The sequence below is a fragment of the Pelodiscus sinensis genome, chromosome 4, assembly GCF_049634645.1.
Source record: "Pelodiscus sinensis isolate JC-2024 chromosome 4, ASM4963464v1, whole genome shotgun sequence".
Classification (NCBI taxonomy): Eukaryota; Metazoa; Chordata; order Testudines; family Trionychidae; genus Pelodiscus; species Pelodiscus sinensis.
The window spans coordinates 16,443,637-16,469,711 of NC_134714.1; positions in this window are offsets into that span (position 1 = coordinate 16,443,637).

Sequence of the window (26,075 nt, forward strand, 5' to 3'; positions counted from 1 at the left end):
ATTGGTAAGGTTCCATGTATTCTGGCTCACTGATTTTTGGCTAACAAGTAAGATGACATTTTTTCATATTGCCAGCCTTGCAAATTCAACCTGTGCTCAGACAGCTGAGCTGTGCTCTTTCCTTGTCATGCGATTAGTGAAGATTCTGCAATCAGGATTTATTGTAACAATTCTACTGATGATGTGTGAGTTAAAATAGACTCCCATTCAATCTCTCATAGTAGCGACTGCTGTGCTAGCAGGAGTAACCATCTACTGCAGTCAAAATAAGGAGATGCAGAATGAGATATATGCAGAAGGTTTGAGCCTGATCTTACGTACACTAGTGTCACTTCACTGACTTTGGGGAAGATTTACATGAGTATAAATTTTTAACACTTTCCATGGGTAGACAATAATGCTTTCAAGACTAGAAAAACTCTGTTCCTTGGGCTTCAGTGGGTAGCTGAGTTAGTCTGTTACAGAAAAAACAGCAAGCAAATGGTCTGGTAGCACTTTATAGACTAACAAAACATGTACAGCCTGTCTCTGACTTACGAACCAGTTACAGATCAAGCAATTGGTCGTAACTCGGTTTGTTCATAAGTCGGACCCCATTGAGTTACACACGACCGCACTGTTCATAAGCGCGGATCGTGTTCGTAACTTGGGGTCCGCCATTTACGACACCTTTGGTCGTAACTGCAAACGGTTGTAAGTCGACCATTCGCAACTCGGGGACCAGCTGTAGATGGTATCATGATAACTCCGGTCATCTGAAGAAGTGGGCTGTGCCCATGAAAGCTCATGATACCATCTACATGTTTTGTTAGTCTTTAAAGTGCTGCCAGACTCTTTGTTTTTTTTAAAATTTATCCTGTACAGACTAACTCAGCTACCCCTCTGAAGCTTTTGAATTCATTGTTCAGTGACACATAATGCTTTGCTCAGGTCTTCTCAGAAAGTGGGAACCCCAGAGTGGTTCACACACAGTTAAAAAGTACACACTTTTGAGCTTTGCTCTAAAAGGGCGTTATGAGTTTTTACAAGATTGCACAGTAAACTTGAAAATGGATCACAAAGTAGCATGGGAAATGGGGTTTGTCTGTATCGTGCAGCATGCTGGCTGTGCTAATGCTGTGTATTCAGTGACTGTCTTGTAGACACAGATTCATAATATATGTACCCAATGAAAAGTAGCACCAAGCATATCTATATTCCTTAATTTACATTTATTTTGATTGTGGGCTTGGCTTCACTATAAACTTAAGTCAACTTGTGTTTGGTCAATTTATTGTGGTAGTTCGTGTCTGCGCTGCCCTTCTTCTGTCAGTTGTTCATGTCCTCACCGGGAGCACTTCTACCAACTTCAGAGAGGCAGTGAGGGGGACTTGGGGTCAGGGCTCTCAGCTTCCCCAATTAGGAGCTTGGCTGCACCCCCTTTGGTTCTCCTCCAGGAGCAGGTAAGCTGACCAGACTCTGGGTGCACAGCTTCTCCCTGAGGACAGCCATGCTTGCAGTGGGGAGCAGGGAGCTAAGCACCCACAGGGGCATATGGGCGCCTAGTGAGGAGATCTGTGTCTAGAGTCCAGACAGCTGCTATGCACTTGGCAGGGGGCAGGGAACTGAGAGGCCGGGTGGCAGCCCAGCTGGGACCCCAGGAGGGGGGAGCCCTGGCAGCAGCCTGAGCCAGGACCTTGGTGGGGATTTGTCAGCCAGCGTTCCCGTCAATTTCATGGCACCAGAGGAAGAGAAATTGACAAGAATGGCAGCCAGGAGCAAGGCTTTAGTGTTCAGACTGACCTAATCAGATTGATAGAAACTGCTCAACGTCGACCTGAAGACAAGGGCAGATGCCCCACATCCCTCATACAGAGCCGGCTCTAAAATTATTTCAGTTCTTATCCTACAGTCCATACACTTTAGACACAACTCACTCTGCTGCTGGTTCAGTGGCAGGTAATGTTCTCGGTACTGTGCTCAGATGGTTGTGATTTGATCCCTGATATTCCCAGTCAGACTGGAAATGACACCCCCAGTTCCCAGAAACAGCTTTCTGTGTTTCAAAGCAACAGGCGAGGGAGTCACTTCTCAGAAGACTTTCCCACAGGAAGGGAGGTGTTTGCATTGACCTTCACTGATGAAATCATTGGCTGACACTGGCTCTAGGAATAGTTGCAGTGAAGTGACGTCCTCTAGGTTCCATGGAGCATGACTGTGATTGCAGGTTTCTATAACTGCAGGATTCAAAGTCAATTTTAAAAAGAGAGAGAGAAAAAAGGGAAAAAAGCTAGGAAATATGATACTACAAGGGGAAAGCCTAAATAAATGCTGCCATTTTTCACACCCAAAGAAAGAGCTGATATCTCAGTCAAACTGCAAGCACTATTGCAACAGGTAATTATTTCCATGTGTTTACTGGCTTTAATAATGGTTTGAGGGGGAACCAATATAGAATTCTGACTTGTGTTTTAAAACGGTTCACCCCCAAAAAATATTTTTCATGGCTGTTTGATGTAGCATAAAGAATCCAGGGACTGAAAAAACATGATAGAATAGAAACTAAAAATATAAAATGTCGAATATCAAGGGTTTATATCACAGTTGTAAATTTTATGTCCCAGAATAAAATAAAAAGGTATAATCAATGAATGACTCTGAACACTCCAGATATGATCGTATTACAGTAGTTGTGCCCTTCACCGAACAAGAGCTTTGTGAAATATTTACTCTGAACTTTGGTTCAGTGCAGGGGAACAGACAGCCACGATGGGCCCCTGGACAAGGTGGGGGGGGGGGGGGGGAGTACCACGTTCTCTGAAGGGGTAGGGCCTCTGGTAGAAGGGGTGAGGCCAGAGCAGTGAGCACACCACACTGTCCCTCCAGAGCCTCAATGCTGCCTGGAGCATGGCACCGCTGCCCAGTCCCTCCACTTTTCAGCCCTTAAAGCCACATGCGGTGTCAGCACAGTGCTCCGGTGGTGATTTAAAGGGCCAGAGTCCTGGGCCATTTTGAATCACTGGGTCTGGGGCAATTGTTCCTTTTGTCCTCTCCTCACCTTGGTCGGTGTGCCTGGCTTAGTATTAATGCAAGCCACCAGCTTGTTCTTATTTCAACCTCCAAATGCGCCTAGAGGGGGAAGTTTGTGAATTCATTGTGAATCTGAACTCACATGATTCACACAGACCTGAGCAGAATGTATGAAGATGCTGTTTGCATTTGAGAGATGCACAATCAAAAAATGGGTTACGGAATTACCTTTAATCAAGTGAAATGCAAAATCTTTGATATTAAAACATAAATTTGTATACTTAAAACCACACACAGCCAAGAGTTGCGGAAGTGTAGGTGCCACTAGCAATATCAACTTTTCATACGTTTTATGACATGAACTGCAATATAGAGATACAAGTTTAGCAAGAAAAAGTAGAAATAGAGAATACTACAGATGGGGAAAGTAACAAAACTAACTTTGCTGTTGAAAGCAGAGCTGTTTCATTTCCTGTGTGCTGTGAGAAACCCTTAGAACAGGGGTCTCAGATTCAACTTACCTTAAGACCAGTGTCAGTCCCCAACTCCTCCTAATGGGCTAGCAGGCATCTCTCTCTGACAGGGCTCGGAGGCAGCTGCCCAGAAGAGATTCAAATGCTGCCCAGATGATTAACAGAATGCCCGCAGCCTCCCACACAAGGGTGTCATTTTGGGAGAGCTGGGGGAGGGCAGTCCTGCTCCTCAAAAGGATTAAGGGAAGTTGAAGGGAGCGTGTGCTCCCATCGACCTCTTTCTATGTGGATGGTGCTAAAACGTGATTTAAAATACTTCAACTCCAGCTATGTAATTAACGTACCTGGAGTTGGAGATCATAAGCTGACATTCCCCTTTAGTATAAACCAGGTCTATGTGTGTTAAATCATGTCCATTTCCTTTAGTGACAAAAGCTTTTATTTTGTTTTTTACTTCCTCAGGACTGCAGAAGCAACAACGCTACAGAAGAGTGAAAGCGTTTGCATAATCAATAGTTATTAACTTTCTGTTACATACTATTTACTTCAAGGTGTACAGATAGTGCATATTGGAATAGCACTTTAACCACAGAGATGATACACCTCAGCTAGATCAGAATTATGGATAACGATGCATGAGCCAGAAGGAGCATACTTTGATTTTCATGCCAGCTTGAGTTTTCAGAGATTACAGTTTGGCAAAAAATATCCCATACAAATGAGAGAACTTACTACAGAAATAAACTTAAAAAACAACTAATAGTCTAATAGTGGCACTTTAAAAACTAACAAAACATGCAGATGGTAGTATGAGCTTTCATGGGCACAGCCCACTTCTTCAAAAACATGGAACACTATGGTGCCAACCCTACAGTCACTTTTCAGAGTGAAATCACACTTCACAATGTACTGAAAGAATATTTATTCAAACTTTCCAACCAGATTTCACTTTGGGGTACAACCCAAATCAGGAAAATGTCAATGACAATAGGCACAAGTTTGAAAGGTGAATGTTTCAGAAAATCAGTGTGTGTAAAGAAAAATGGTTGGAATGAAAACAACTTTGTCTTAAATCTGGAATTCTCTACTAGCAACTGATACACTCTTGCCAAAGCAATTTTCAGAGAGTCATTACACCTTGGTAAAAAGAAAATGGCTTGTTCCAAAATCCTCACTCACTGTACAGGCAGTCCCCGGGTTACGTACAAGATAGGGACTGTAGGTTTGATCTTAAGTTGAATTTGTATGTAAGTCGGAGCTGGTACATATTGTAGGGGAAACTCTAGCCAAACATTTCTCCAGAGCTCAGTTTTATTCTCCCACACCTCACTTCCCTTAGTCCTTTATTCTCAAGCTGAGGTGTCTGCTGAGAAAAGCCGCTCCTCATCTCCCTGATCTGCTGAGGGGGGCGCTAGCTTCGCGTCTCCCTGGTCTGCTGGGGGGAAGCAGCTAGTGCGGGGTTGCCTCACCCCGTTTTTAAGTAGGGATCCGATGTAAGTTGGATCCATGTAACCCGGGGACTGCCTGTACTTTGTCATTTGAGAATGTAATAGCAGTATTTTCACTTTGGGGGAACAATCTGATCCAGACCACTGTTCAGAATAGGACTGGTTGGCACATTTTTGCCCAACTGAAATTTTGGTGAAATATACGGTTTGAGGAAACTGACACATTGCATAGAGATGTATGAGTTTTGACAGAAGTATTATCAGGAAGCTAAGGCAAAGTGACAGATCTTTTGTAGATAGTTGGCTAAAATTTTGGTCTGGGAAGTGGGTGAAGCAGGTTTGAGTCCTTGCTGTACCCAAATCAGGGTAGTCTGAACTGAAAAACTCTTACGTTGAATCAGGCATTGCAGTAAATTGAACCTGAGTTTCCCAGACCATAGGTTAGACACTTGGCACTTTACAAAAACATTGAGAAAGTTTTGGTTTTCTTCGAATGCCTTGAAAGTTGCTGCAAAACGGAATTGCTTTTTGATCAGCTCTAAGTCAAAATCAACAGTAATAGTGAAAAGCTGCTTAATAGATATTGATTATTATTTATTATATGTGGCAGAGCAACATTATCTTTGTGAAAAGTTACTTCTCTCTGTCTCCCTTTTGAGGAGCTACTTAGGGTATTTTGGAGGGCTAATGACAGCTGTTTACCACATTATATTTTAAAGGCGGCTGGCTTCTGTAAATGCATTTACTATTAAATCTGTCTAGCTCACAAGAGTGCAATAGGAGCAGCAAATAATTTTGGAATCTGAATGGAATCAGCCATTTTATTTGCACAGACAAGAACTTTTTGATGACTAGATATGTATGCTATATTGTGAACTTGGATCAATCCCCTATTATCTACTCGGGGCTAGTAAACATGAATGAAGTTTAAGGAAGACTGGCTGGCTCCCTTTAAATAATAAACAGAAACTGATAGTCTCTTTTTGGCTTAGATAGATAAGAGGCATAGAGACAGACTGGCTGGTACAAAAATGAATTATTTCAGTGCTATATTAGATTGCTTCTTTAGATCTGAGCAGGTTTCCCGTTTGTTGCTCATGTGTAGCATGTACTCGTGCAGCAAGGGTACCCAAATTATGCAAAATCAGGAGCTACATGGGCAACTTGCCAAGAATCTGCAAGTACCGTTTACTGTGAATGAAATGGAGAAGACTGGAACAGCCTTGATCGCTAATATTTAAGTGTGGCCCACAGAGGTTACAACTCCTGGCATCTCCATCTTGGTCTGAGTAGCCAAGAACTGATGAAGTATTAGGTGCTTTACATCATAGTTTCCATGGGATGCCTTACTATATTAAAGATTGCCTGCCATGGACAATTTGGCCACTTCCCTACCTGTAAGAGGTTGCTTGGTGTATGAGGGCACCAGAAAGATGAACCTACCACATCTTTAGATTCTGAAATAGAATTCAAGTGATTCACGCTCGTTGAGCTGCACCTGGTATAGTGCATCTCGTTATGTGACCTCATGCTTTGCGTGTTGGTGGACTCATGCCAATAAGCATAATCCCCAGAAAGATGACAGAAGGCACAAGTTCAGTCATGCTGATGGCTGACGAGAGCATGGCGGCAGTATGTGGCTGCTGGTTATGCCCATGTTCAGCAAAATAGAGATAATGGATTTTAGGAAGGCAGATTTTGGTAAGCTCAGAGAGCTGGTAGGTAAGGTCCCATGGGAAGCAAGAGTAAGAGGAAAAACGACTGAAGAGAGTTGGCAGTTTTTCAAAGGGACATTAGTAAGGGCCCAAATGCAAGCTATTCCGCTGGGTAGGAAAGATAGAAAGTATGGCAAAAGACCGCCTTGGCTTAACCAGGCAATCTGGCATGATAACAAGTCTTGTGGATAAGGGAGAAGCAGTGGATGTGGTATACCTAGACTTTAGCAAGGCATTTGATATGGTCTCACGTGATCTTCTTATCAATAAACTAGGCAAATACAACTTAGATGCGGCTACTATAAGGTGAGTGCATAACTGGCTGGATAACCGTTCTCAGAAAGTAATTATTAATGGTCCACAATCATGCTGGAAGGGCATAACAAGTGGGTTTCTGCAGGGACCTGTTTTGGGACTGATCCTGTTCAATATTTTCATCAACTATTTAGATATTGGCATAGAGAGTACGCTTGTTAAGCTTGCAGATGATACCAAGCTGGGAGGAGTTGCACCCACTTTGGAGGATAGAGTCGTAATTCAAAATGATCTGGACAAACTGGAGAAATGGTCTAAAGTAAATAGGATGAAGTTTATTAAGGATAAATGCAAAGTACTCCACTTAGGAAGGAACAATCAATTTCACACATACTAAACGGGAAGCGACTGTCTAGGAAGGAGTACTGCAGAAAGGGATCTAGGGGTCATAGTGAACCACAAGCTAAATATGAGACAATAGTGTGATGCTGTTGCAAAAAAAGCAAACATGATTCTGGGATGCATTAACAGGAGTGTTGTGAGCAAGACAGGAGAAGTCATTCTTCTGCTTTACTCTGTGCTGATTAGGCCTCAGTTGGAATATTTTGTCCAATTATGGGCACCACATTTCAACAAACGTGGAAAAATTGGAGAAGTTCTAGAGAAGAGCAACAAGAATGATGAAAGGTCTAGAGAACATGACCTATGAGGAAAGGTTGAAGGAATAGGCCTTGTTTAGTTGAGAAAAGAAAAGACTGAGAGGGGACATGATAGCAGTTTTCAAGTATCTAAAAGGGTGTCACAAGGAGAAGGGAGAAAAATTGTTCTCCTTGGCTGCTAAGGATAAGGCAAGAAGCAATGGGCTTAAACTGCAGCAAGGGAGGTTTAGATTGGATATTAGGAAAAACTTCCTAACTGTCAGGGTGGCTAAATGCTGGAATAAATTGCTTAGGGTGGTTGTGGAATCTCCATCACTGGAGATATTTAAGAACAGGTTAGACAGACATCTATCAGGGATGGTTTAGTCGGTACTGGGTCCTGCCGTGAGGGCAGGAGACTGGACTCGATAACCTCTCGAAGTCCCTTGCAGTTCTAGTGTTCTATGATTCTACGTTACACTTACGTATTCTGTCTGAGGACGGAAATTAGACACATCCCCGACATCCTCTTGGTAGCAGTCCTGGGCGGACAGTACTTTTGGGGTACGCGAAGGTGGCTATCTGGTTCTTAGGCTGAGAACACTGCCTCTCTGAGCCCTCAAACTAACCATGTTCCAATATATCAATACATGGATTATATCCTTTTGTTATAAACTGTTTTAGAGTCCCTGAACTAGCTAACTTCTTTAAGCAATGTAGCTCCTGTCAGTAAGGAACATTGGGAGGTTGGTGACTGTTCATCAAAGCACTTAATCACGTTTAACTTTAAGCATATAAGTGAGTTGACTTCAATAGAGCTCCTCAAGCACATACTTAATTACCTTGCTGAATAGGCATTTTTCTCAAGTGTGTATTACTAGTTCTTCAAAAGCTTTTTTCTGTCATTCAGTAGCAGCTTTTGGAAACCTGCTTGTATCTTGTTTGAGGGACCGGTGAAAAGACCACCAAATTACAGAGCTACTTATGGTACTCACTGGTCAGTGTGTCTGACCTGCAGAGGATATGAGTTTGCTCCAGTTCCAGCTAGAGACCTTAACAGTTTGACCTTTGGTCTCCATTTCAGTCCCCAGTGTGTTTCCAAGATGGTGGGTGTCACATTTGTGAACTACATTAGACCATTCATTCTTTGGATCCAGTCCTTCCATGGACAAACAGAAACAGAGCTAGAAGTAATTTATAAAATAGAATCTGGCACCTAATGTTTCTAACAGAGAAGTAGGCGCGATACTCAGCATGCATTGAAAAATAGAATAAGTCCCTTATTTTTCAAGCATCTGGGGGATCACTTTCATTCTTCTTGTATTATGGTGAATTGGGCCTTTAAGATATAGTGTGCAAGGAACAGCATCATATTTCACAGCCCAAACAAGTTTGATAGAAATACCTTTATTTCTCCACTTGGTCAGCAGGACGCTTCCTCTCATGGGCTGGAATTTTCAGATGGATAGCTAAGAGCAGCCATTCATTAAGAGAATGAGAAAGGCAGAGTGAAGTGAGGGGAAGATTGATACACACCTCTCCTAGAACGGATACAGAACAAGGCGGCATTGATGGGCTGGACTGGCATGGCAACACCAGCAGATGGAGAATGATTCTTCTTTTTTTTTCAGAAGCAAACCCATTTAGGTTGATGCTTTTAATAATCATTAGTGGTTTGACTTGAAAAGCAGTGTTTGCCTTCCACCCAGCATGATTAATGAATGACAAGCGTCTGGTACATGGCCAGGTGGAATCATATTTCTTGAGAAAGGCGAGTCCCTGAGAAGTACCTTTCTGCTCTGGAACTGTATCACTCAACTTGTATTGACAAGTTGGCCTGGCAAACTGGAAACGAAAAGAGGCAGAATGCTCAGGGGCAGGATGACTCAGGCAGCAGCAAAAACCCACAAAGTCCTTCCAATGTTTTCAGCCTTTTTTTCAAAGGCATGGTGCAATAAGGATGAATCTCCCCAGGTGTGGAGGGAAAGACGCCCTGCAGAACTCCAGGTTGTGCAGACATACAGGCGCGCTTGCACACACTCACAGTCATGTCTCACACAGGAAGGCAGAGGAAGCCATGCTGAGGGGCGAGCCGGGAAATGTCTGTCAATGGGCCAGGGGCAGAGCTGTGGCTTCAGTGGGCCCAACCCATGGCTACAACTTAGCCGCAGCTGTGAGTGAAACATGGTGGGTGGATTGAAAGCTGAGGTGGGAGGCTGAGACTCTTCCCTGAGGTAACCAGTGTTGTGGAGAACCTCACTGCCACCTGCCCTTAGTGTATCTGCCTGCTGGGGATCAGCCCCCAACAGATAGTGCCCCCCGGGCCTCACAGTTTTCACTTTCACTCTGCAGGTTAGCAATAGACACCCTTCAGCTGTGGGAGCATTTATCCAGACTCTAGTCCGCAGTATTCACGGATTCTCTGCTTTCCAAGATACAGCAAATCCCAGCTTATTGGTTCCACCTCAGAGCCCTACTCGGCTTAACAAGCAGCAACAAGATCTGCCTGTAGTGAAATCAAGAAGTTTATTGAACAAGCTATTCAAGTACAAGTTGAACTTCTCTAGTCCAGAACTCATCCGTCGTCTCAAATGATTTTAGTTAGGCGGATGTCTGCTTTTCATGGGTCTGGCCAAGTTTCTTGTGGTTCCATAAAGTTTGTTTATAGCCACCAGTCCTAGCTCTGTGTTCTGTGCTGTTATTTAGCTCTACTTTGCCCCTAAATGTCTTCTAACAGCCCAGTAAGCAGTGGAAGTGTTGGTAATGCTGCTAGACAATATTGACCTCCTGTGGTCCGGAAAATTCTCTGGTTTGGAACCGATCAGGTCCAAAGGGTTCTGGATTAGAGAGGTTAAACCTGTAGTAGCAAGTAGAAATATTGGAAACACATGGTTACATATAAAATATCATAACATGCATTGTGGAATCTAGACTTAATTATCCAGATACTTTCATGTGTAGACTATTACTCAGCCCAAATCCTTGCAGTGCTTTGCTGGCAGGCTGGTTGTCATCCTTCTTTCATGAGACCATGAGTTTCCTGCCTAGGTGAAGGATTTTGTATGTATCTTTGTACTTCTACATATACCACACTAATCCTTTGTCTTTACTCCTAAGCAGGAACCCTCCTGCCGTTTGTTTCATTCTGTAGATTTCCTGAAATTTCTCAGTTCACACCACACTCGGTATGCAAATAGGCTCACCATGTGAGGCAGACCATCTACCAATGGCTAGACGGAGAGACAGGTGTCAATTATCTCATGTCTGAATGGAACATATCCAAGGTACATCACCTTTTGGGGGGCCGGCCTTAACTCCAAGACCTTTAGAGTATCATTTTCTATACAGATACATAATTCCTTACGTATTTTCCATACTGATTCTAGGTCAGGAGCTCAGATACCACCCTTTGGTGGGCTAGCAGGCTGATATCTGAGGCAGGGGCTCCCTGTAGAACACTATGCATGCCTTGTGTCTTCTGCTAGCTGGCAGACTGAGGTCCCTGGGGCAAGTTTGCCTGCTTTGGATGAAATCTTCACACAAGGGTTTGAGATGTTTTCTGCGACAGAAGCAGTGGGTTCTGAATAATGTTTCCGGCCAGGGGTAGCTCTTCTTAATCTGTAATTTCAGATGTTGTCAAAAAGCTTGCTACATGCTTGGGGTTATAGATGCCATGTAAGTAAGTAAATATGTGCTTCAGACAAAATTCTCACCTCCTATCTGAAACCTGTTCTTGAGGCAGTATTGTCTCTTCCTCGTGATTTCCGTCTTCTGGCTATAGCCAGAATGTAGAAAAGAAAGAGGGGAAAATCTGACCCAAACTGTATCGTTTGTGTGTGAACTGTAGTCGCTTATGAGCTACACCAAGAGGTGGTCACAAAGTTTGAAAAATGCAAAAGAGCTGCTAATTAAAATGATTATTTTTAACTCTTTTATTTGAAAACAAAATTCATTTTGGAAAAAATAAAGTGCAGTAGAATGTGCCCTGATAAGGTCTGTAATTCCAACACTCGTGTTTTAGTTCCACTCTAGAAGATTAGTCCTTTTAACAGGTGAGGAGAGGACATTGAAACTCTGAGAACAAGGTTGGGGGAGGAGGAACCAAAGCCTGTGGCCTGTGATTTGCCTTGATTTGTCCCATGAGGCATGGGGCTCCCCCTCCCAAAGGGGGGAGCTGGTACTGGTGCTCCAGTCAATTGTGGGTCTCCATGGTTGGAGTATTAGTACTGGCTTCCCACTGCAGGGACAGCCCCGAGTCTCTCGGGCCTGATCAAGGCAAGGCAAGCCAAAGCCAGATCTACCTGATTGGGGAGGGGAGAGGAAGCAGCTCTGTCGCTCTCATTGGTTGGGAACTGCGACCAATGAGAGCAGGAGGTGCCTGCAGGAAACTCTTCTTGCAGCTTGCTGAGCTGCATGGCGGTGCACCAGATAGGTGCCCCTATCCCTTGCCCCTTACTGCATTCCCTCCCGCCCAGATCTCATACCGCCACTCCGCTCCTGCACCCTCTCACCCAGATCCCATACCCCTGCTCTACTCGTATACCCCCCCTCCTTCCAAATCCTGCACATCTACCCCAAGCCCACTCATCAGCAGCTCCCTGCCTCACACTGAACCCCTCATTTATGGCTGCACCCCAGAGCCGAAGAAGCCCACAAAATCCACTAGCCCAGCCCCTAGAAAAGTTAATTCAGCCCTGTAAGCCCTGAGCCTTGGCACCTTCCCTCCTCCCTCCCTGATGGGACTGGCGCATGAGGGGAGTGTGGGAAGTGTGTTCCCCCCCCCAATTCTCAGTTGGGGGCCACATCAGTGAGAGTTGGGGTTTTTACTTTGGGTTGCATTTTTTGTTTTGTTTTGCTTCTCACTTCCCCCAACTGATTTTTCTGTGGGTTAGTGGCCCCCGACCTAAAAAAGGTTCCCCACCCCATCTTAGAGTGTATACATTGTAGCTCACAGATAGTGCCCCATATAGCTGAACCCACAAAATAAATGGCTACGCTATATGTCACAAGGCAATATTGTCGTCATCACCTTCCAACCACCGCTCCAGGGTGCTATTTTGCTTACCACCTTCAGTGGCACGTACTTCACATTGTAAGGAAGCAAGACAAGGCAAGAATAGAGTGGGACACTTACAAACCTATGTCAGCCAGGTCTAGACCTAACCATGATTCATATAGTAAACAATATGAACAGTGAAACCTAAACTGGCTATACAATAATAATATTAATAACAAACCTTCAAAACTTTCCACTTACTTTTGAGAGGAGTAGTGAAAAAAGAAAATTGACAATATGCGTGGAGAGTGAAAAATATTTGTACATCGTTTAGAAATAAATAGGTACGTAGAAGAACAAAGTCACTTGTAATTAACACTCCCAGGCAACTGAGATTATGAACAAAGAAAATTATCGAGAATCAGTTTAAAAAAAAATCTGTTATCTTATATAAGTTGTTGTGTATCAGACTAGGCCATCTGCAGCATGTTCCAAAGAAATCTGCAGTGTCATTTTAGGGTCGGGCTTGTTTGGTTGTTTTACTGCATTAAAATTGCTTTCTATTGGCATCCAGTAACATCTTCTGGGGCTAATACCACTCCAAGGCAGGTGGAACATTGTAAAGAAAGTTTTTGGTCTTGTGACCTAGCTACGGTTTTGTAAATCAAATCAGCAGCCAAGAATTTTGGGTGTGACTTATGAAAACAAACTCCATTTATTTTGCTTTGTAGGATGTGCCATAGAAATATACCTATGTTCCTAACATGGACATTTTGTTAGAGATGCAGAAGAGTATCAGAAGAAAGACATGTGCAAAGCACCCCTATTGCTTTTCTAACTCTAATACCTGCAGTAATGTCACACAAAGGTGAATACTTTCCCCCAAAATATCTCTGTAAAAATGTAGTCCTTAACCAAGATATTACATAGTCTGTTTAAGCCCTTATTAAAGCCTTTTTGTGTCTTCATTGCTATAGAATTGACAGTGCATGGAATGTGAAATGGTAGAAATTCCCTAATCTTTTGTCAGTGAATAGTCCTCTTGCATGAGTAATTTACCATGAATTTTTTTCTGTGCAAGATGTCTGCATAAAATTGCCCATCCTCCAGGAGTTGTACATTACACATGATATAAATGCTACAGAGTCCGCCTCAGAAATCTGAATGTTTTATATACATATTAAAGGGAAATAATTTACAATAAATAACAATCCACAAATGCCACTTCATCTACTATCCATGAGGAGATTGTAATTACCTGGACCTGTTTGCTGAATAACTTCTGGGATTCATTCTCTGGAGCTCACAGAAGAGCAATTTGTTGCAACCATTTGACATTCAAGGTTTTCAGCTAGTTCCATTTGAGATTTAGGTGGTCCAGTATATTCCAGTTTCCGGGGTGGATCAGTGTATTTCTTAGACTTGAGTTTCTGGTTTGAGTAATCCCAAGTATGGACTTGAATTTTGAAACTTTCAAGGAGTATCCACTACTATTTGTTTAAAATTTGCTGTTTTGTCAAATAGCGGTAATATAGCTGCAGAGAGCACAAATGAATACATCTGAGGCAAATTCATTTAAACATTGAAATGGATGACCACTGACCACTTGATTTTGCTATAATCAGCCTTAGTGCTGTGTATAAACTCGCATATTGCTAACCCATAACCAGTCATGCAGGGTCTAATAGCTTTTTGAAAACTCCATTATTGAAAATGTAGTGAGAAAATTAAATGTAATAGGAGATCAGAGTGGGTAGAAAATGTAATCTCTGGAGGAAATCACTTTGATCCTGTTGCTTAAGGTATCTTAGTGTACATAGGGTCTGACCTGATCTTGCTTCACCATAGCAATTCCATTGACTTCAGCTGAGTCTCTCATGATTTACACCACACTCCTTAAGCTCTACTGAAGACAAATTTCATTGCAAACTTGCCTTATCTGAAACAATTGTTAGACCAAAGCCTAGCCTGAAATGAATTCTTCCCAGGGTGCAGACAGCCTGCCAGATTCTGGCAGAGAGAATATTCCGCTCTGTTAAGATTCTTGATGTGGTACTCCTGATAGATAAAAACAAAAGACGTAGATCACAAGGAAAAGCTAATGCTGCTATTGAGAGCATTGCATAACTTTGCATCTAAGAGTTTTTATTACCACTGTACGCAATCCAACCCCTCTTTTGGTTCAACTTTTGCCCTAGCATCTTATCTTAGAGAGCACATGTTCAGATTGAAGATAACTTTGCATAAGGTATATTTTTGGCCCTCTGATGTTTAGAGCTGCTTTAAGTCTGTTAACCTTTTGCAGTTATAACATCCTTGCAGGATTCAATAATAAAAACTAAGTTATAAAATAGGGACAACATTCCAACCTCTTTACATAGCTGGATGGTGTACCTTAAGCCAACCTGCCTGGTCTAGTGTAGACCGAGGCTTATAGAGTACCAATATATAGGTTTGTATGCTGCTTTCTTTGGAAATTGGATTCTAGGAAGCTCTGGGGTTTTCAGATGGGTAGGGAACAAAATAAAAATCACCAAATTGTTGTTGAAGTTTGGTTCACATACTGAGAGAGGGACGGGAAGGAAGTGGAAAGTAATGCACATAGGATTGTGACACTGGAAGGAAAAGTTACAGTGGTGGCGGTCTAGGTTGGATATTAGGAAAAACTATTTCACTAGGAGGATGGTGAAGTACCGGAATGGGTTACCTAGGGAGGTGGTGGAATCTCTATTCCTAGAGGTTTTTAAGTCTTGGCTTGACAAAGACCTGGCTGGGTTGATTTAGTTGGGATTGGGACAGGGGGACAGACTTGATGACCTCCTGAGGTCTCGTCCAGCACTGTGATTCTATGAAAATAAAGCCATTCATCACTAGTTTTTGAGCTCCAAATCTGTGCTGCTCACACAGAGAGAGAGTAAGAGGAGACATTAAATCCAAAAAAATCTAATTTCTGGATAACAATAAAACTATTGACAAAACCTCCCAGTGGAAAGTGTTCAATTAAAAGTTAGCTCATCAGCAAGTGTGGAAAACTAAAGGGCGCTATGGGCCATCAGCAGCTATGCCCTTAATACCTACTGAAGATGGTGCCAATCGGCATCTGTATTCTGCCTCGAGACAGACAGAAATGTGCCACATGCATTTTTATAAAGACCAGGCTAAGTACTTGGAGCAGCAAAAGAAAATCTTCAATGAGAGATGTTCAGAATGCATCCAGAAGCTTTTGCTAATGGATACACTATTGGCCTCTCTCAGGCCCAAGCTCCATAGTTAAAAAGGTAGGCAATTACCCCAATAATCATTTCATAAATGTATGTGTCTGGGTAATGATTCTCTGCCTTATACCCTTCTGCTTGAATTAAACCATTATGGCTTGGGAACCTAATTCTTTGTAGTAAGCCTTTTGATCTGTGCCGGGAAATGCTCCTATTAAAACAAAAAAGTGCTTCCCAATCAGAGGCCACAAGAGTTGAATATTGTTCAACTTACTCATTTAAGCAGCCTTTAAATTCATCATGTGCATAAATGGATGCATCTTTCTTGAAATCAATGACATTTCATCCACTCATGACACTGGTCAATACGGCCCCTGAAGGCATTCTTAAGAAATAAGGTGAGCAGGACTTGGCCATATTGCTGCATGCATCTGCATACAATGATCAAACGTGAAAGGGGCAGAGGATATAGTATGAAAACAGCTTTGTTGACACGTTTTTCTCCAACAATCTTCATTTTTTTCATTAATTTTCCATTTCAAAGGAGAAAAAGAAAAAAACAGCAACAAAACCCAAGAGAGCACTGGTATTAGGATTAACAAGGCAAACTATCTCTATGTATTTATAGAGGGTGAAGGTGCGTGTTGGAAAAAATATGTCCCCGAAGACCATTGTTTTTGCTTGTTGACGTGGTGCATTCATTTTACTGTGCACCTGCTGTTCTTGATTTTTAGTTCTGCGGGGTAAGCTTTGAATGACATAGGACTAGAAAGCACAAATTGCATTATTTGTTAATATACGTGTTTTGAAAGTGCAATTTTCAGCCGTCTGCAAAGAGTACAAGCACAAATCCTATCATTCAGTAATGAGCTCTGTGAGCATAATTTCCACAGACTGTTTTAAACATTTATTCTTTTTTAAAGGGATTCATGTTTATCATATTTAATTCTCCTCTGAGATCCAAATGTTGGGCTCATTTGTATAAGACACTTTCAAGTAGTGATTCAGAGCCTTTGGTCCTTCTATCATGTTACAAATATATGCAAAAATTTGAAATCATTAAAATGATCTAAATGAGTCCTATAGACTGTAAAAAGCAAAAATTGCATTTGTTGACTGTGTAAACAGCTTAACTTGGCTGCACCTTTTAACGTCTCTAGTAGGAAACCTTTTGACATTGCAGGTTGCAACAACGTTATCTGCGAGGGCATGCATCAGTCATTGGATGAGCCTAAGCTTGTCACAAACTTTCAGTGAACCATTAAGTGGCTAGCCTTAATACATCACATCTCAAACATTATGTAACTATAATATACAAATAAACAGCTGACAAGTTTTTCCCCCCCAGGCACCATGTGTGCATGCTGAGCAGATGAGGAAGAGCCTAGTGTGTTTACTATATTACTATATTGTTGTGTACTTTTTTCAGTATGATATTTTAATAGCTTCTTACATAATATCAAGTTCCTTTTGGTTCCTACAAAAGGTAAAACAACACTAAATAAATCACCTGGCATCAGAAGAAAAAGAGAATTGTGTTCATCATAAACAATAACAAGACTTTGGGCCCTGAGGGGAATCTAGCAGATTTTTTATACATGCATATTAATCTTTAGACCTGGTTGAATTGCTTAAAAAAAATCCAAACTCAAAGAATCTTTTTTCTATATAAAAAACTAATTTCTGTTTGGTTGGTTTTTTTGGGGCAGACTAATATTTGTTGTTCTTGAATATTCAGATAAGCTTTGGTTGTTTGCGATATCTGAGTATCCCGAAAGTTCCACAAGACTTAGCATAGTACTGAAAATAATTATTTGTCATTTGCTAGTCCCCTGCTTTACGGATGTTCAGTCATCCAATCAGGGAGCAGAAGCAAGACCCTCTGCTTCAGGTCACCAATCACAAAACATGTATACTGAATATTTAAAGCAAATAGTTTGCAAACATTCAGTAAGCTAAAAATTAGTGGCTGAAGCTAATCAATGACTACTTAAGAATGGCAGTAGCAGAAACCAGGAGGATCAGTTTGCACATAATTTACTAACCATTTAAGGTGCTGACTTCATAACATCTATTATTAAGTGTGATCAGCTCTGTAAATGGTATTTACCAAGAGTTCCTTCGTCACATGATAGTTCCTTAAATGTTTTCATCTGGGAGTTTTCAATGTGATGGCTTCTCATATGACTATGGAAGGGAAAAGAAAGTAGTCCAAAAATGTTTTTCATACATTCCCATCTTTCTGTTAAATACTGATGCCAAAACTGGTCATGAATCCCTTTCAGATGAGATGGATCCTTTTCTGCCACGGTTAAGTAATTCAAGCCAAACTATTTCCAGTTTGGGATGATAGTAGAATGAGTGAAATCCTAGCTGCATCAAAGTCAGTGTCAAGTTGCCCTTTAACTTCATTGAGGACTGGATTTCACAATGTATGTAAAGAGTCCATGGGACTTAGGAAGCAACTGATCACAAAATATCATTTTAGAAAGGTTTATTTAAGTTATGCATGAGTAGCTCTTACTAAGAGGCCATCTTGAAGCGTATGTTAATATAACACACCTAAAGAGATTCTGTACAGTTATCACATTTGTGTTCAAGTGGGGGATGGATAAGGCTTTTGCACTGGCAACGTAGTTAGAATTACAGGCCAAGAAGGAACCTAATGGTGGTGAAGAGTGAAAAATGTGGAAATTACTGTTTGCAGTGAGTACTGTAGTTTTTCTAGCGAAGAAACTTTATTGCTAGTGGGTCTCTTTTGTATTAAACTTGCTGATGCTATACTTTTCTGACCATAAGATTAATGATGCCAATCCTAATATTATGCCCAGGCTTAAAGGTCACAAATGATTTCCTCCCTTTATCATCTGTTTTTCATTTCAATGACCACCAAGGCATTTGCTTTTACAGGAATGATTACATATCTAAGTTTTAAGCAGATTAAATTAAACAGTGGTCACTCGTCATGGTATATGTCTCATTAGCATAACTTCTTGCTGCTGACAGAAAGTAGTTTAATTAAAATGGCAGTACAGTGTTAATGTGAAATGAGTTAGGAATCCTGTGGAGATCATGCCTGGGTAGTTATTTTCAGATTGCTAAAGGCACCATCCCAAGTGGCCCCCTGGATGGAGGTCATGTCAGAGAGGCCAAGAACTCACTGGATCGCCTCACTTCTCAAAGTGGTCTTCCTGGGCTGGTTTGAGGATAGCATAAGGAAGCATGCAGTCCTTCTGTTCATATTCTACCTATGTGGTCCAATACATTCTATCCAGGCAGGTCCCTTTCACCAGCATTAACAGTTGTTACATGACCCTGAAGTGTGTTGATCAATGGGCTTGCAAAAGCAAGGAAAGTCACTGGAATTGTGATGTAGGTACAAATTCAATAAGCAGCAGAACTAAATCTACTAGTTACTGGAAGGGCGTAATTACCAGCAGCTATCCTGTTACCAGTGTTTCTGACAGCTAGAAATTCGAGTTGGTTGGAAAGCAATATTCCGCGTTGTGAAAAAGTTTGAACTTTTGAAATATGAAAGAAAAGGAGAGACTCTATTATAGCAATTGCCATAGGTATTCTCCAAACTAGGCTGAATAGAGACTGAACCTAGATCTTCCATATTCCATACACGTGCCCCAACCATAGGGCACTAGACTAAGTCTCTAACAAGCATTTCTGTTGCAGTTCTACTTTGCATAATTATGTATTCACTAGCCCAGAGAGAGAGAGAGAGAGAGACAGAGAATGAGAATGACTATACAGGCTAGTGGTTAGGGCATGTGAGAGACCTGAGGTAAAGATTCTGCTCCAAATAAAGCAGGGCAGAGACTTGAACCTGGATCTCCCACAGGAGTGCCCAACCCCTACTCTTTCTCTTGCAGTTCTGTCTTGAACCTGATAAACATTTTGATGACAGGACATTTTCGGACAGGAAAAGGTTCTGTCATTTTTTTTTGACCAAGTCTGCTAGAAATGCACTTTAAAAGAATGAAAACTGAGATTCTTACTTAATTGCTTGGCTCCTAGTGCTGAGGCTTCAAGAAAAATACCTGATATTGCTGGATGACTGGTAATGAATTTGGGAGAACTGAAATCTCCACTCTCTCTTTCTTTCAGGCCTAGGCATTCCAGTGGGGGGCTGGGTGGGGGCAAAGGGAGCATCTACCTGGGGCCCAGAACCCTGAGCGCTTTAAATCTCTACCAGAGCACCACTACGATGCTTTGGGCAGCTCTTAGGACTGCCCAGGGAGGTGGGGGCTCCGCACAATGTGCTCCAGGCAGCACTGTGGGGGGTTCTGTTTTCTAGACAGCGCTGAGAGCTGGCTGCCTTTGGCCCCACCCCTTCTGGGAGCATGGAGGTATCCCCCGACCTTGTCTAGGGCTCTGTCATGATTGTCAGCTCTCCTGCTCAGGCCCTACTTAAACTAACCTCCCCGTGGTTGAGCTATCCTATGCAACTTCTGCGACACAATTAGCATAGCTGAAGTCGATGTATTTACTGTGGTGTCTTCCATGCAGTTAGGTCAGGAGGGGCTGCTCTCCCATTGACTCTGGCTACTCTTTTCATCCTGATGGAGCACTCGAGTTGATGGGAGAGTGGTCAGAGATCGGTTTATTGTATCTAAGCAATGTTGATCCACCGCGTAGTGCAGACAAGGGCAGAAAAGCACAGACTTGCCTGGACATCCTCTTACAGTTCCTTCCTGAGGATTCCCGCTCGGGCTGGAGTTTGTGCCTCTCATTTGGGAGGGGCATCATCCTTTTAAATGCTGTCTGTGCAAGCACCTAGAAATGCTCACTCACCCAGCTAGCCCAGTAACTGAGTCCTGTGTTACAGTATTGTATTTATTGTAATGCATGGAGGCTCACCTCACGTTGGGGACTGCACTGTTCTATGCATTGTGTAAACACATTAATGATACCGTGCTTGCCCCAGTGAGTTTGCTATTGGAACCGCTGAGATGGAAGAACAGAGCTGAAGTCACTCGTCTAAGGGCACTGAATAGGCATCTGGTCGAACTGGGAATAGAACGCAGGTTTCCTGAATTCCAATCTGTGCCTTATCCACTAGGTCATGCTGTCTCCCTGATTATTTTGAAAAGAACAATAATATTTCTGTCTTACATGTTCTGGGTAATTATTGCTATGACAGCTCTCTCTTTACAACAGACATACATTTTGGAGAGGAGGTGGAAAGCAGCGAATTGAAGAAATAGCCCAGGAAAGTATTTGGATGAATAATTTTTACTAAAATACAACAGAGGTAAAACACAATGTAAATTCATTCACTGACTGTTTTGCTCCAGTGGCATGGCACAGGAACAAAAGCCCAGAATCCCTCATGTGTTGAAAATGTAGCACCATGAAAAAGTAAACATAGAAGCCTATCTGCTATTTCCTCAAAACAATGTTAATCTGTAATAGGATAGCATGGAATATGGATCAGAGTCAGAAGTTGAGTTTGTTCAGTGGTGTGACTGAATTGATTGGTATCCCCTAGGTTAGGAGAAGCATTTTAACCAGATGGAACAATGAATGCTTCAAGCCTACAGAGTATTCATTGGTGACAGTGTTACTGAATGCATTCACATTTAAAAGGCCAGCAGTTTCAGTATGTAAAACACAATGATTTTAAATGGTTGTCCTTGGGAATAGTGATTACTGTGTATTCAGTTGCGGTAGTGCCTACTAGCTTCAGGCAGTGATCGGCCTGCTAGGTGATGAACAAACAGTCCCTGCCCCTAGGAGCTTACAATCCAAGTAGAAGGCAAGAGACAGAAGGTGGTTATAGGTAGAGGGAGCACAGAGTAGCCATAAGATAATTATGATCTGGTCTGATTAGCCCCTTAGCCACTGTCAAATTTTTTGTAGGTGTCCCATAAGAGGTGAGTGCTAAGAGGGAGATGAAGAAAGACAATGAGGTGGCCTTGCACATGTTTATGGGAAACACTTTCCAGGCATGAAAGAGCAGCCTGGAAGAAAACATGAAGGTTCCTGCTGGAAAATTTGACAAGAATGCTGAGGGCTGGCACCACAGCTGGAGCAGAAGCAAGGAGTCAGGATCTTAATAGCAAATGGTGTTATAAGAGAAGTGAAGGCAAGGATTGCAATGGAGGAGGGGGAGCCATTGGCTGGGAGTAAGGAAGGTAGGGATGTAGTTGAAGTGCCAAGCCATGGAAATGATCATGTTGCAGCAGTGTTTTAAATAGATAAAAAGGGATCCAAATGGAACTAGTCAAGGCCAGGATTTGATGGACTTACTGAGAAATCATAACATTCCCCTTCTGCATTTTTTGCCCAGTTTTTCAGAATGGTAACTTTTTAGTGGCTTGTAGATAGCCAAAGAAGCGCTCTGATTTCTGGTGTGTGTCTGTTGTGAGGGTGAGATGTCACACTCAAGGTTTTGCTAAAACATCCAGGAGTAGATGCCACACTCCCAATCATTTGCAGTTTCTCCCATCACTAACCAGTGCAAATGTGTAAAATGAGTTCTGAGGAAGGTGAAGTGTTGAATTAAAATTGAATACATATTTAGGAGGAACACTGTTTTCTGCCATTGAGACCTGATGTAAAGTTCAAACGGGTTAGTATCATGTCTCTTAGGCCAGGTCTAGCATACAAAGTTTTGTTGGGACAGCTGTGCATGAAAATGCCACATCCCCTAGCTGACATAATTGTCAGTGAAACCCTAGTATAGACAGCATAGCTGACTTTGCTTGGGAAAGTGGTTTTACTGTGTCAGCCGAAGAGTCCCTTCTGTCAGCATATGCATGTTCATGCTACGGGGCGATGTGGGGATGGTTATTCTGACATAGGCTCTTTAACATTGGCATGACCCAAGTCATCAATAAGGATAAAAGAAAGAGAGGGAATTAAAAAGCTTCACAAATGTTATTGTTAGTTAGGACTTGGCACCCAGAAACTTTATTTTTTTTAGTCATCTTTAATGTTTGTCTCTTTCTTCCACTCTGCCCTCTTCTTTGATAGGCCTATGTCTTGTGCAAAATATGCAGGTGTATCCATGTTTTATATAATGGATTCAACTGACCTCTGCTTGTGCCAGAGATGCATACTATATTTCCTTCCAATGAGGAGGGCTGCTAAGGTAGGGAGCCCTGACTAAAATGCGTAGCTCATGGCTGACAGTGTGCAAATTATCATATTTGATGGGAGCTCAGCTGCAGGAGGCTGCCCATGAGAAGGGCTTATTCAATGCATTCTCTGGTACCTGGCCAGCTCTTCTGATGCTGCAATGAGGCTGCACTGTGGGGACGGAGATACTGTGCATAGCTGTGAGCCTCCTGCCCCCTTCTAGTTGGCCATTCTGCCCTGATGGGAGTAGATATTGATGCTCAGGCTCACCGACAAGGGGCTAAAAGGGGAAGCTTCCCTAGGGCCCAGTGATTCAAAAGGACCCAGAGCTCCCAGCCGCTACCGCAGGAGTGATGGAGGTGGGAGGACCATGCCCTTTAAATCACCACCGAAGCACCATGTGAGGCACTCAGAGAGCAGCCTGGGGGAAGAAGGGTCATGGCATGGAGCGCTCTGGATAATGCCGAGGGCTGGCTGCCCCTAGCCCCACACTTCTGCCTGAGGCCCCGCCCCCTCTGGGAGTCCAGAGACCCCCCTTCCTACACTGCCCAGGGGCCTGGCAAGTCCATCAGCCCCCCGTGCTGAGGCTAAGTAGATTAAGCACTATGCTTCTGGTTTGGCATTCATCCTAGTGTTGTTAGGAGTCACGTTGTAAGAGCTCTCTCACTACAGGCAGACCCCGGGTTACATGGATCCAACTTACATTGGATCCCTACTTACAAACGGGGTGAGGCAACCCCACATGAGCTGCTCCCCCCCAGCAGACCAGGGAGACGTGAAGCTAGCGCCCCCCCCCCCCCCCCCAGCAGACCAGGGAGACGCAGAGTGGCTTTTCTCAGCAGACACCTCAGCTTGAGAATAAAGGACTGAGGGAAGTGAGGTGTGGGAGAATAAAACTGAGCTCTGGAGAAATGTTTGGCTAGAGTTTCCCCTACAATATGTACCAGTTCCGACTTACATACAAATTCAACTTAAGAACAAACCTACAGTCCCTATCTTGGACATAACCTGGGGACTGCCTGTACACTTCTATCAGCTGCTTCGCTTGAGGGAAAATCAAATATCAGCTTGGGCCCAAGCCCTGCAACCATCCTTTTCCAGATCAATGCAGACGCCTATGACCTCAGGGGTTGCTGTTGAGCAGGATGGAAAAGCTCAAGGAAGATTAGAGAGCCCCTCCCCAAATCTCTGGATTACAGAAGAGTGACTTTCCCTCCTGACACAGGAACTGTGTTGTTCCTGGTTGTGGGAGAGAGGTCAGGGGGGTCCCTGGTGCACTCCAGCACCATTCCGTCTTGCAGTTTCCTTTCAAATGCCCCAGGGCTGTGGCCTGAAACACTTCTCCTCGGGGCAGCTCATTCTATTTTCTCTTTGTTTCATCCACTGCAGACATGAGTCCACTCCTCAGTATGGCTTTTGGCCACCAGTCATTTAGAATATACCTGGGCAATAGCTGACATCCGCTGCTCATGTGGCAAAGGCCAGTGGAGAGGAACTTGTGTTTGGTCTTGTACATGTCATACTGATTTCCTCCTCACTTCAAGAAGTGCATTCCCTTCGGAGAAGCAGCAAACTAATACTGCTTTTAGTCCTGCGTCGCTTCCACAAGGCTGTTTTCTCATCTCTTTGGGGGTTTGACAACATTAGATGTAACGTTTTCATGCACACTCTGGAATAATAGTTGGACATTTCAGTAATATTTGACCAGGGCCTTGCAAAAAACTGGACTGTTGCTCACTTACTAATGCCAAAATAGCCCCCTGGAGTCAGGCCTTTGTGGGGAGGAGTGTGTGGAAAGAAGGCAAAGGGAGCAGTTGCCCTGGGGCCCAGAAATTGTAAAGGGCCCAGGGCTACTGACTTCTACTGTATCAGCAGCAGTGGTTGGAGTGCTGGGCCCTTTTGAATCGCCATAGGAACACGAGGTGGCATGCTCCAGAGCCCCATGTTACATGCTCCAGCTGGCTCGGAGGGCCAGTGAGGGGGCTGTGCTGAGGGAAGGCTGCCCCAGCCACACTCCTTCTGCCCTAGGCCCCGCCCATTCTAGGGGTGCAGAACCGCCCCCTCCATATTGCCCAGGGGTACAGCAATCCTGTTGGCCCCCCTACCTGGAGTGTGTGAGAGGCACATTGTGTGGCTTTCCTTTGTGTTTGCTGAAGCGGAAAGTGTCAGACAGAGGCCTGCCACCAAATCACTTCATGACTATTACATTTAAGCCCCCGGTTCGGGTCTAAATTCCCTTGAAATGGACACACACATTTATCCCAGTGACGCTAATTATGATGAAGCTGGTATTCTATATTACTGATGGTGAGGGTCTGTTGCAATGGCTGCTGAATAAGCCAAATTTTGAGGCGCCTTTTTTTTTTAACCAGTGGAAAGGTCAAGCCCAGCTGTGAGTCTGCAGTGCAAGGTGATGAAAGTAGCAGACACCACCTGACGGGAGCTCCCTCTGCATTGCTGACGTGTGGTAAGTGCCTGGATTGCACCAGGGTGCAGGGAGATGCTGGTATGTTGGGGGCCCAGTCAGTGAACGTGGACACAGTGTGGATCCACCTGACTACAAACCTTGATGGAATGGAAGGTAGCATCAGGCAATGCCCAGTATTTCTACCCATACCTAGTGGTGGCTGCATGAAGCTCAGGTGTGCCAGACCCGCCATTTGCATGTGGATTTAGAGATATCAAGGCTGGAAGGGAATGCTATGGTCCTCTGGCCTGACCGCCTGCACAACAGAAGCCAGCGAATCACCTCCACTAATCTTTGCCTGAAGCCCGATGAACTTGAATTTTTAGATAGATTTCTCAATGTAAAGATTTTAATTGATGGGGAATACATTGTATCCGTGGTAAGACAATCCATAGGTTAATAACCCATAATGTTATAAATTTGTTTCTTATCTCTAGCCACAATTTGTCTATCTTAAGCTTCCAGCCATTGGATCTCAATGTATAGGTGTCAATTAGCTTAAGGAGACCTTGGCTATCAGAAATCTTTTCCTCATGTAGATACTGATAGGATGTAATCTAGTCATGCCTCCATCTTAAAAGCATAAGAATATAAGAACAGCAATGCTGGATCAGACCAATGATCTTGGGGAGGGCTGACAGCTTCTGTGGGCCCCTAGGCAAAGTAAAGGGGGTGGCTCTGTGTCCTGGAAGGGGTGGGGTCTCGTGGAAGGGGTGGGATCTCAAGTGGAAGGGGAGGGCTGTGATATCCAGCCCTTAGCGCTGCCC